The sequence below is a fragment of the Oncorhynchus nerka genome, unplaced genomic scaffold (assembly GCF_034236695.1).
Source record: "Oncorhynchus nerka isolate Pitt River unplaced genomic scaffold, Oner_Uvic_2.0 unplaced_scaffold_1864, whole genome shotgun sequence".
NCBI lineage: Eukaryota > Metazoa > Chordata > Actinopteri > Salmoniformes > Salmonidae > Oncorhynchus > Oncorhynchus nerka.
In genome coordinates, this window is record NW_027039456.1 from 48,380 (window position 1) to 60,631 (window position 12,252).

General features: G+C 44.7%; 1 pseudogene; it reads right to left on the minus strand.

The window, feature by feature from the left end:
- Positions 1–6,286: 6,286 nt before the first annotated feature.
- LOC135567662 (WAP four-disulfide core domain protein 2-like) lies at positions 6,287–12,012 on the minus strand (annotated as a pseudogene).
- Between the last annotated feature and the right edge of the window lie 240 nt (positions 12,013–12,252).

Sequence of the window (12,252 nt, forward strand, 5' to 3'; positions counted from 1 at the left end):
AAATGAAGCCAAACAGAGTAGGCTACTATTTAAATGTTATCCTCCAGAAGAGGCAGAACATAGGCTATATTACAGCAAATAATGTCAAATCTCGAAAGTACCGATAGAGGAAAAAACATTTTCTTGTAGAGAATGTATAAGGAAGGTATCATGTTAATGAATGACATTGTAAACAACAAAGGTCAAATTATGTCACACAAGCAATTAATCACGGTATAAGGACATGTATGCTCATTACAAAATTATAACCAGTTCATCGCAGCTCTGCCACAAAAATGGAAAGAAAATTACTTAAAAGAGAAAGGAATGAATTAATCGTAAAGGGCTTAAAATGACCGATATAAATAGTAACATGTATCAGTTTCACTTATGGTCAAGAGGGTTGACAACTACACCGTATAAAATTCAAGATAGTTGGGAACAGATTTTCGATATCCCAATACCATGGCATCAGATTTATTGAAGTAATATACAAAGTAACAATTGAAGCATCAATCCTTTCTTTTCAATTTAAGCTATTATATAAGATTCCCGCTACAAAAAGAATGCTCAGTATATGGGGCATTGAACAGAATCAATAGAGTATCTATTTTGGTACTGTCCATCGGTGGCTTGTTTTTGGAGTCAGGTTCAGGAATGGTTGTTAACATGGGTACCACTGGGCGCACATTTGGGGGTTTTGCCCTAGCACTACACAGCTGATTCAAATAACCAACTCATCATCAAGCTTTGATTATTTTCATCAGCTGTGTAGAGCTAGAGCAAAAACCAAAACGTGAACCCAGGAGGAGCCCCAGGACCGAGTTTGGGAAACCCTGCCCTATTGGTACTGCCCAGGGACACAGTGATTTAACGCAAAGTGGTGGATTGTGGGCATGCGCCTGCCACGGAGGAACATGCAAATCTTCCACTGTTTGATGTCAGAGTAGCTCACCATTCTCCCAGGGGACATGCGGACTACCTCCAAATCATCTCACATCTGACGCACCAGGGCTGTCCCCTTGTGTGTCCAAGTTGTTTCCACCGAGATGGATGACAATATTCACGGTCACAACTCGACTCAGCGAGAGAGAATATTTCAGAACCCTTCAACTGAGAACAGCTCGGCCATATTTCCGGCTCGTGTAGTCGTCTATTTAGCCAGCTACATTGTGTAATCACATAGCAAATATTTGCTTCAGTCTTTGTTTCCTTGCTCTCGCCAATTTTCTGTGAGCAATGATCAGTATGATTATAAGCATGGATCTTATCAATAAATAAAACGTACAACATCGTGAAGATTCACAAGGAGAGCATGTGTTAAACTATATTATAAAGTGGGTGGTACTTGCCCCGAATGCTGATTGGCTGACAGCCGTGGAATATCAGGCCATATACCACGGGTATGACAAAACATTTATTTTTACAGCTTCAATTACGTTGGTAATCAGTTTATAATAGCAATAAGGAACCTCGGGGGTTTGTGGTATATGGCCAATATACCACGGCTAAGGGCTGGAGCGAGCGGTCGCATCTGCACTCGGTCCGCAGGTAGTATTACATTACATTACATTTCATTATAGTACAACGGTTTGATTTGTCTAATCTTAGCAATTTCTTCTTAGCTAGCTACATAGCCGTCTTTGTATCATAGATAATTGCGTAATTATCGTATTTCGTCGTCCTAACGCAGTCTACACTGCCCTGCAGCTAGCCTATTACACTCAACTGAACGACTTGATTAGTGTAGTGTTAGCTAGCTACATAGTTGTCTTTGCTGTCTTCGTATCCAAGATAATTGTGTAGTTTAGAGTGTGTAGTTTTAGAGTGATTATCTTAATTTACCGAGGTTAGCTAGCCAGCTATTTGTCGTCCTTAACGTAGGAGACTCTGCTAGCTAGCCAACAGCTAGCCAACGTCTACCGAACAGAACTTCTGCACTCAACAATCCGGTCGCATTTCGCTTCGCTCCACAGGTAGTATCACATTTTTCATTTCATTTCATTACAGTACAACGGCTTGATTTGTTTGATCGTAGCTAGCTACATAGCTAGCTACATAGCCGTCTTTGTATCATAGATAATTGCGTAATTATCGTATTCGGTCGTCCTAACGCAGTCTACACTGCCCTGCAGCTAGCCAGCTAGCTAACGTCCACCGTTAGCTAGTCCACCGTCTACCGATTAGCAGCTATACTATTACACTCAACTGAACGACTTGATTAGTGTAGTGTTAGCTAGCTACATAGTTGTCTTTGCTGTCTTCGTCTCCAAGATAATTGTGTAGTTTAGAGTGTGTAGTTTTAGAGTGATTATCTTAATTTACCGAGGTTAGCTAGCCAGCTATTTGTCGTCCTTAACGTAGGAGACTCTGCTAGCTAGCCAACAGCTAGCCAACGTCTACCGAACAGAACTTCTGCACTCAACAATCCGGTCGCATTTCGCTTCGCTCCACAGGTAGTATCACATTTTTCATTTCATTTCATTACAGTACAACGGCTTGATTTGTTTGATCGTAGCTAGCTACATAGCTAGCTACATAGCCGTCTTTGTATCAAAGATAATTGTGTAGTCTAGAGCGATTTCCTAGGTTAGCTAGCCAGCTATTGTCGTTCCTTTAACGCAACGTAACGTAATCAACACTGCTAGCTAGCCAGCTAGCCCCGAATAGCAGCACAGTAGAAACTATTACACTCAACGGAACGACTTGATTAGTGTAGTGTCAACAACGCAGCCAATGCCAGCTAGCCTACATAGTCAACAACGCAGCCTCTGCCAGCTAGCCTACTTCAGCAGTACTGTATCATTTTAATCATTTTAGTCAATAAGATTCTTGCTACGTAAGCTTAACTTTCTGAACACTCGAGACGTGTAGTCCACTTGTCATTCCAATCTCCTTTGCATTAGCGTAGCCTCTTGTGTAGCCTGTCAACTATGTGTCTGTCTATCCCTGTTCTCTCCTCTCTGCACAGACCATACAAACGCTCCACACCGCGTGGCGCGGCCACCTAATCTGGTGGTCCCAGCGCGCACGACCCACGTGGAGTTCCAGGTCTCCGGTAGCCTCTGGAACTGCCGATCTGCGGCCAACAAGGCAGAGTTCATCTCAGCCTATGCCTCCCTCCAGTCCCTCGACTTCTTGGCACTGACGGAAACATGGATCACCACAGACAACACTGCTACTCCTACTGCTCTCTCTTCGTCTGCCCACGTGTTCTCGCACACCCCGAGAGCTTCTGGTCAGCGGGGTGGTGGCACCGGGATCCTCATCTCTCCCAAGTGGTCATTCTCTCTTTCTCCCCTTACCCATCTGTCTATCGCCTCCTTTGAATTCCATGCTGTCACAGTTACCAGCCCTTTCAAGCTTAACATCCTTATCATTTATCGCCCTCCAGGTTCCCTCGGAGAGTTCATCAATGAGCTTGATGCCTTGATAAGCTCCTTTCCTGAGGACGGCTCACCTCTCACAGTTCTGGGCCACTTTAACCTCCCCACGTCTACCTTTGACTCATTCCTCTCTGCCTCCTTCTTTCCACTCCTCTCCTCTTTTGACCTCACCCTCTCACCTTCCCCCCTACTCACAAGGCAGGAAATACGCTCGACCTCATCTTTACTAAATGCTGTTCTTCCACTAACCTCATTGCAACTCCCCTCCAAGTCTCCGACCACTACCTTGTATCCTTTTCCCTCTCGCTCTCATCCAACACTTCCCACACTGCCCCTACTCGGATGGTATCGCGCCGTCCCAACCTTCGCTCTCTCTCCCCCGCTACTCTCTCCTCTTCCATCCTATCATCTCTTCCCTCTGCTCAAACCTTCTCCAACCTATCTCCTGATTCTGCCTCCTCAACCCTCCTCTCCTCCCTTTCTGCATCCTTTGACTCTCTATGTCCCCTATCCTCCAGGCCGGCTCGGTCCTCCCCTCCCGCTCCGTGGCTCGACGACTCATTGCGAGCTCACAGAACAGGGCTCCGGGCAGCCGAACGGAAATGGAGGAAAACTCGCCTCCCTGCGGACCTGACATCCTTTCACTCCCTCCTCTCTACATTTTCCTCTTCTCTCTCTGCTGCTAAAGCCACTTTCTACCACTCTAAATTCCAAGCATCTGCCTCTAACCCTAGGAAGCTCTTTGCAACCTTCTCCTCCCTCCTGAATCCTCCTCCCCCCCCCCTCCTCCCTCTCTGCAGATGACTTCGTCAACCATTTTGAAAAGAAGGTCGACGACATCCGATCCTCGTTTGCTAAGTCAAACGACACCGCTGGTTCTGCTCACACTGCCCTACCCTGTGCTCTGACCTCTTTCTCTCCTCTCTCTCCAGATGAAATCTCGCGTCTTGTGACGGCCGGCCGCCCAACAACCTGCCCGCTTGACCCTATCCCCTCCTCTCTTCTCCAGACCATTTCCGGAGACCTTCTCCCTTACCTCACCTCGCTCATCAACTCATCCCTGACCGCTGGCTACGTCCCTTCCGTCTTCAAGAGAGCGAGAGTTGCACCCCTTCTGAAAAAACCTACACTCGATCCCTCCGATGTCAACAACTACAGACCAGTATCCCTTCTTTCTTTTCTCTCCAAAACTCTTGAACGTGCCGTCCTTGGCCAGCTCTCCCGCTATCTCTCTCAGAATGACCTTCTTGATCCAAATCAGTCAGGTTTCAAGACTAGTCATTCAACTGAGACTGCTCTTCTCTGTATCACGGAGGCGCTCCGCACTGCTAAAGCTAACTCTCTCTCCTCTGCTCTCATCCTTCTAGACCTATCGGCTGCCTTCGATACTGTGAACCATCAGATCCTCCTCTCCACCCTCTCCGAGTTGGGCATCTCCGGCGCGGCCCACGCTTGGATTGCGTCCTACCTGACAGGTCGCTCCTACCAGGTGGCGTGGCGAGAATCCGTCTCCACACCACGTGCTCTCACCACTGGTGTCCCCCAGGGCTCTGTTCTTGGCCCTCTCCTATTCTCGCTATACACCAAGTCACTTGGCTCTGTCATAACCTCACATGGTCTCTCCTATCATTGCTATGCAGACGACACACAATTAATCTTCTCCTTTCCCCCTTCTGATGACCAGGTGGCGAATCGCATCTCTGCATGTCTGGCAGACATATCAGTGTGGATGACGGATCACCACCTCAAGCTGAACCTCGGCAAGACGGAGCTGCTCTTCCTCCCGGGGAAGGACTGCCCGTTCCATGATCTCGCCATCACGGTTGACAACTCCATTGTGTCCTCCTTGCAGAGCGCTAAGAAACTTGGCGTGATCCTGGACAACACCCTGTCGTTCTCAACTAACATCAAGGCGGTGGCCCGTTCCTGTAGGTTCATGCTCTACAACATCCGCAGAGTACGACCCTGCCTCACACAGGAAGCGGCGCAGGTCCTAATCCAGGCACTTGTCATCTCCCGTCTGGATTACTGCAACTCGCTGTTGGCTGGGCTCCCTGCCTGTGCCATTAAACCCCTACAACTCATCCAGAACGCCGCAGCCCGTCTGGTGTTCAACCTTCCCAAGTTCTCTCACGTCACCCCGCTCCTCCTCTCTCTCCACTGGCTTCCAGTTGAAGCTCGCATCCGCTACAAGACCATGGTGCTTGCCTACGGAGCTGTGAGGGGAACGGCACCTCAGTACCTCCAGGCTCTGATCAGGCCCTACACCCAAACAAGGGCACTGCGTTCATCCACCTCTGGCCTGCTCGCCTCCCTACCACTGAGGAAGTACAGTTCCCGCTCAGCCCAGTCAAAACTGTTCGCTGCACTGGCCCCCCAATGGTGGAACAAACTCCCTCACGACGCCAGGACAGCGGAGTCAATCACCACCTTCCGGAGACACCTGAAACCCCACCTCTTTAAGGAATACCTAGGATAGGATAAAGTAATCCCTCTCACCCCCCCCCCCTTAAAAGATTTAGATGCACTACTGTTCCACTGGATGTCATAAGGTGAATGCACCAATTTGTAAGTCGCTCTGGATAAGAGCGTCTGCTAAATGACTTAAATGTAAATGTAAATGTATGTCAAGGCACGTGCTAAGAACAGTCCTTAGCATGGTATATTGGCCGTATACCACACCTCCTTGTGCATTTTTGCTTAATTATAATGTTCTATAATAAGGTTGCACGATCACCTTCCGGTGTAAAAACCATTGAAGTTAAAACCAAAAAACAATGTTTAAACTGAGAACAGGCATTGGTCTGAAGCCGGAAAATGAAGGATATTCACATGAGCACCACACGAGTCTCAAATAACCCCCCTAAAAAACCAAGCACAGGTGTTCAAAATCTTGTTTTATTCAAATTCAGCAGTCCACATTGAGTTTGTCAATTCACATACTGCCCATGAAAATTGTCCAGTTTCCATAAAAGCTATGATCATTTTTCATATTTATTATTGCATAAAATCATCAGTTTTCATAGACATAATTGTACATGTAATGATTTGTATTTTCTACTTATTTCTTAAAACTAATAAGAATTTCCAATAAAGCTTCAATGGCTCACTGCAGGCATAGAATCAACATATCCAGAAACACATCTGTTCCTCGGGGCACTGGCCATCTTTGTAACAGTACTCGGCACACATGTAGGTCCCGTTGGGCAGGACACAGCGACCGGGCTTCACTATGGTAACAAATTAAAAGTTGTCAGTTATACAGTAGAAACATACGTGTAATAGGAATTTCCAGGGTAACAATCGAGAAAAGCAGTTGCAGATAAAGTCAATCAAATCTATCCATAATAAATCGATACATGTAAAATGTATATGTACAATGTATGTGCATGTACAGTGGGGAGAACAAGTATTTGATACACTACCGATTTTGATTTGATACACTGCCGATATCCATATGAAAATAAGAATTTGTTCTTAACTGACTTGCCTGGTTAAATAAAGGTAAAATAAATTAAATATAAAAGATAAAATGTATATGTAAAATGTGTGTACATGAATATACAGCAAAAAAGCTGTAAAACTCCAAAATATTTGTGTCCTCCAAAGAGGTGGATTGGTTAATATTAATTATTTTTTATTTAGAAAATAATTATATCCAGCTTATTACAAGCTGCAACAGGGAGACACTTCCAGCACAGAAGCATAGAAAATGTCTAACTGGCATCTTGGAGACATGCCCTTTACATTCTAATCAGACAGCACCAAATGTTCTGTAAACACCAGCTCTAGAGGCTTGTAGGAAGTCAAAACAAACAGGCTGTCAGCTGCTACAGAATCACACAGTGTTCACAGAATGTCATCAATACAACATAACAGTGAATAATCAGTGTGTCCTCGGCCCTTATATCTCAAGTCCGGGGTGAACCTCTATCAACAGATATGAGAACAATCCATAACATTCAGCATCAAGTCTAGTGACCATCAATCCACACCTTGAGTGTCACAAGTAGAACACTGGAAATCATCCGTACACTGATTCTTTCCATTGAGGTCTTACTATTACAATGAGTTGGAATTTTGTTGGTGGCCCTTGACAAATTGTCAGCTTAAAGTTGTGAATTGCTGTATCGTAAGAAACGTATGTTGCTACTCCTCTGAAGTCTCAGCCTGATATTCCCAAAATCCTTTTTTCCCTGAAATATTTTACTTTCATTTATCTAGGCAAGTCAGTTAAGAAAAAAATATTATTTTCAATGACGGCCTAGGAACAGTGGGTTAACTGCCTTGTTCTTAACGACAGATTTTTACGTTGTCAGCTCAGGGATTTGCTCTTGCAACCTTTCGGTTACTAGTCCGACGCTCTAACCACTAGGCTACCCTGCCGACAACAGTCCACCAACCAACGGACATCTAGCCAACATGACACAACTGTGAGAAGCATTAGAGTCAACATGGGCCAGCATCCCTATGGAACGCTTTAAACACCTTGTAGACCCCATGCCCTGATGAATTGAGGCTTTTCTTAGGGCAAAAGGGGTGCAACTCAAAAATAGGAAAGTGTTCCTCAAGTTTGGTATACTCAGAGTGTATAGATGTTGCATAACATTGGTATATACTCTAAAGGCCTGCATGGATCTTGAAAATCGTCTTAATTGAGTGTCTCAGCTCTAAAGAGTGTATGTGAAAAATATCTATCTATGTGTATGAAATGTACAGCCCCAGCTTTCTTGTTTCCAGAGTAATGCAGCAATAATGAATGCAGTGGATGTGTGTATCTGTCACTCTGGGACCATATCCTACCTGTGTCGGTGCAATGCAGTTATGCCCACATCCATTGTGGCAGCATTTTTCATCATTGGGGCAGTCACTGTCATTGGAACAGAACTCTGCACACGTCCCTGAACCCCATCGTCTACGAGGGCACACTCCAGGCTTTGCTTTGGGACAACACAATTTGAGCAGACATGTCAGGGAACACACCTTACCACAAAGTAACATGAACATAGACACAATTACACTGAACCATTTTCTGAAAATCTGTAATATTTGTGTGGAGATCGTTACGATAAATGTTAGCTGCTACAGAATCACACAGTGGTCACAGAATGTCATCAGTACAATACAACAGTGAATAATCAGTGTGTCCTCTGTCCTTTTACAGGGACCTCCAGTCTGGCGTCAATCACTATCAACAGATATGAGAACAATCCATAACATTCATCATCAAGTCTAGTGACCATCAACCCACACCTTGAATGTCACAAGAAAAACAATGGAAATCATGTGTATTACAGAAGCTCTATACTAAACATTGTGTTGATCACTCTAAATTAAATATGAGCTTTACTGGTCTTAAATGTCCCCATTACAAAATGTTTATGATATATATATATATATATAAAACTCTAAATACCTACATGGCTCTCAGAAATCTTCTTAATTGAGTGTCTCAGCTCTAAAGAGAGTGTATGTGAAATATATTGATCTATGTGTATGAAATGTACATTACAAGCTCCATCTTTCTTGATTCCAGAGTAATGCAGCAATAATGAATGCAATGGATGTGTGTATCTGTCACTCTGGGACCATATCCTACCTGTGTACGGTGCAATGCAGTCATGCCCACATCCATTGTAGCAGCATTTTTCATCATTGGGGCAGTCACTGTCATGGGAACATAACTCTGCACACGTCCCTGAACCCCATCGTCTACGAGGGCACACTCCAGGCTTTGCTTTGGGACAACACAATTTGAGCAGACATGTCAGGGAACACGACTTACCACAAAGACACATGAACATGGACACAATTGGACTGAACCATTTTCTGAAAATCTGTAATATTTGTGTGGAGAACGTCACGATAAATGTTAGCTGCTACAGAATCACACAGTGGTCACAGAATGTCATCAGTACAATACAACAGTGAATAATCAGTGTGTCCTCGGTCCTTTTACTGGGACCTCCAGTCTGGCGTCAATCACTATCAACAGATATGAGAACAATCCATAACATTCATCATCAAGTCTAGTGACCATCAACCCACACCTTGAATGTCACAACTAGGATACTGGAACCATTGTGTATAACATAAACTGTATACTAAATGTTTTGTTGATCACTCTCAACTAAATATGATCTTTAGTGATCCTACATTTCCCCATTACAAACAGGTTTATGGTAGCAACTTGTCAGCCTACACTGACTCTTCCAAATGAAGTCTAAATATTATGTGACTTCTTAATTGAGTGTCTCAGCTCTAAAGAGAGTGTAAGTGAAATATATTGATCTATGTGTATGAAATGTACATTACAAGCTCCATCTTTCTTGATTCCAGAGTAATGCAGCAATAATGAATGCAATGGATGTGTGTATCTGTCACTCTGGGACCATATCCTACCTGTGTACGGTGCAATGCAGACATGCCCACATCCATTGGAGCAGCATTTTTTTCATCATTGGGGCAGTCCCTGTCATGGGAACATGACTCTACACAAAGCCCCGGGCCCGATGGTGTAGGGCACACTCCAGGCTTTTCTTGGGGACAACACAATTTGAGCAGATGTCAGGGAACCCAACTTGCCACAAAGAGACATGAACATAGACACAATTGGACTGAACCAATTTATGAAATTCTATCATATTTGGTTGAGATGGATTTGACAAATATGCATTTGCATCTCTGGAAGGTTTGTAGGCCATACTCCAAGTAATTTTGTGTCTAATTAATAGTTTTGGAGACATTTGTCCCCCATTATCAATGTTTCCCCATAACACCCATGAAAATGCATGACAGCCTTCTGAACACTCACAATCTATTGGTCCAAATAAGTAGGTTGAAAACATTGTATGTTAACTAAAATGGGCTGTGCAGCTAGTTACACACAGACACACAAACAGTGCTATTAAGATGCAGAAATAATCATTTCTAGTTAAATGAACATATGAGACAAATTGACAAACACATCATTATATGTTGACTGAATTGTTGCATACGTTTTCTCAAGTTGGAGCTAAGTTTGGGCCAACTAAAAATGTTAAGTTCAGGTAACACTTTTATCTAGAAGTTGAATAAACTGAAAAAGGCTTTGGAACCACTTACTTCATAATCATTTGTTGAAACAACTAGAATTTATTTGACAGTGTATGCGTAAAATGGCCAAGGGTAGGCTGGATTGTTTCAAAGTCATAATGGCTGGCTTGTATTTCTTAGTAAGGTTGCAACAACATAGGTTGCAAAGGGGCTATGCACCATTATAGGCTATTGTTTATAACCAATTAGGTAGGCTTTAACACCTAACGTTCCCCTCACAGCTCCGTAGGCAAGCACCATGGTCTTGTAGCGGATGCGAGCTTCAACTGGAAGCCAGTGGAGAGAGCGGAGGAGCGGGGTGACGTGAGAGAACTTGGGAAGGTTGAACACCAGACGGGCTGCGGCGTTCTGGATGAGTTGTAGGGGTTTAATGGCACAGGCAGGGAGCCCAGCCAACAGCGAGTTGCAGTAATCCAGACGGGAGATGACAAGTGCCTGGATTAGGACCTGCGCCGCTTCCTGTGTGAGGCAGGGTCGTACTCTGCGGATGTTGTAGAGCATGAACCTACAGGAACGGGCCACCGCCTTGATGTTATTTGAGAACGACAGGGTGTTGTCCAGGATCACGCCAAGGTTCTTAGCGCTCTGGGACGAGGACACAATGGAGTTGTCAACCGTGATGGCGAGATCATGGAACGGGCAGTCCTTCCCCGGGAGGAAGAGCAGCTCCGTCTTGCCGAGGTTCAGCTTGAGGTGATGATCCGTCATCCACACTGATATGTCTGCCAGACATGCAGAGATGCGATTCGCCACCTGGTCGTCAGAAGGGGAAAGGAGAAAATTAATTGTGTGTCGTCTGCATAGCAATGATAGGAGAGACCATGTGAGGTTATGACAGAGCCAAGTGACTTGGTGTATAGCGAGAATAGGAGAGGGCCTAGAACAGAGCCCTGGGGGACACCAGTGGTGAGAGCACGTGGTGAGGAGACGGATTCTCGCCACGCCACCTGGTAGGAGCGACCTGTCAGGTAGGACGCAATCCAAGCGTGGGCCGCGCCGGAGATGCCCAACTCGGAGAGGGTGGAGAGGAGGATCTGATGGTTCACAGTATCGAAGGCAGCCGATAGGTCTAGAAGGATGAGAGCAGAGGAGAGAGAGTTAGCTTTAGCAGTGCGGAGCGCCTCCGTGATACAGAGAAGAGCAGTCTCAGTTGAATGACTAGTCTTGAAACCTGACTGATTTGGATCAAGAAGGTCATTCTGAGAGAGATAGCGGGAGAGCTGGCCAAGGACGGCACGTTCAAGAGTTTTGGAGAGAAAAGAAAGAAGGGATACTGGTCTGTAGTTGTTGACATCGGAGGGATCGAGTGTAGGTTTTTTCAGAAGGGGTGCAACTCTCGCTCTCTAAGTCAAGTGTAGCAGGCTTCTTAAAATAAATCATCAAATTGTCACAGTTTGTTTCATGACAAATAATGCAAAGTAGGCTAATTAGAACAACTCACCTGTAGATGTGCCTCCCGGTTCTGCAGCAGAGACTATTTTCAAATCTACAAATGCCAACAGAAAAAGAACCAAAGCACAACGCGCTGACAAATTCATGTCCATGCTGACTTCAAGACTGTTAGAGCAAATGCAGTCCAAATCAATTTAATAGAAGAGGAGACCATAATATGTATTAACCTTAGATGACTAAGAGGGGGGCGCTGCTTTGAAGCCATCGCACAGCCATTTTGGTACTCCTCCTTCATTTGACAAATATATTCTATTACAGACACCTTAATGCATATTTGCAAATTATATGAATTGAATTGAACATGAACATTTTATATTTTGAGAGTGTTAATGTTACTGCC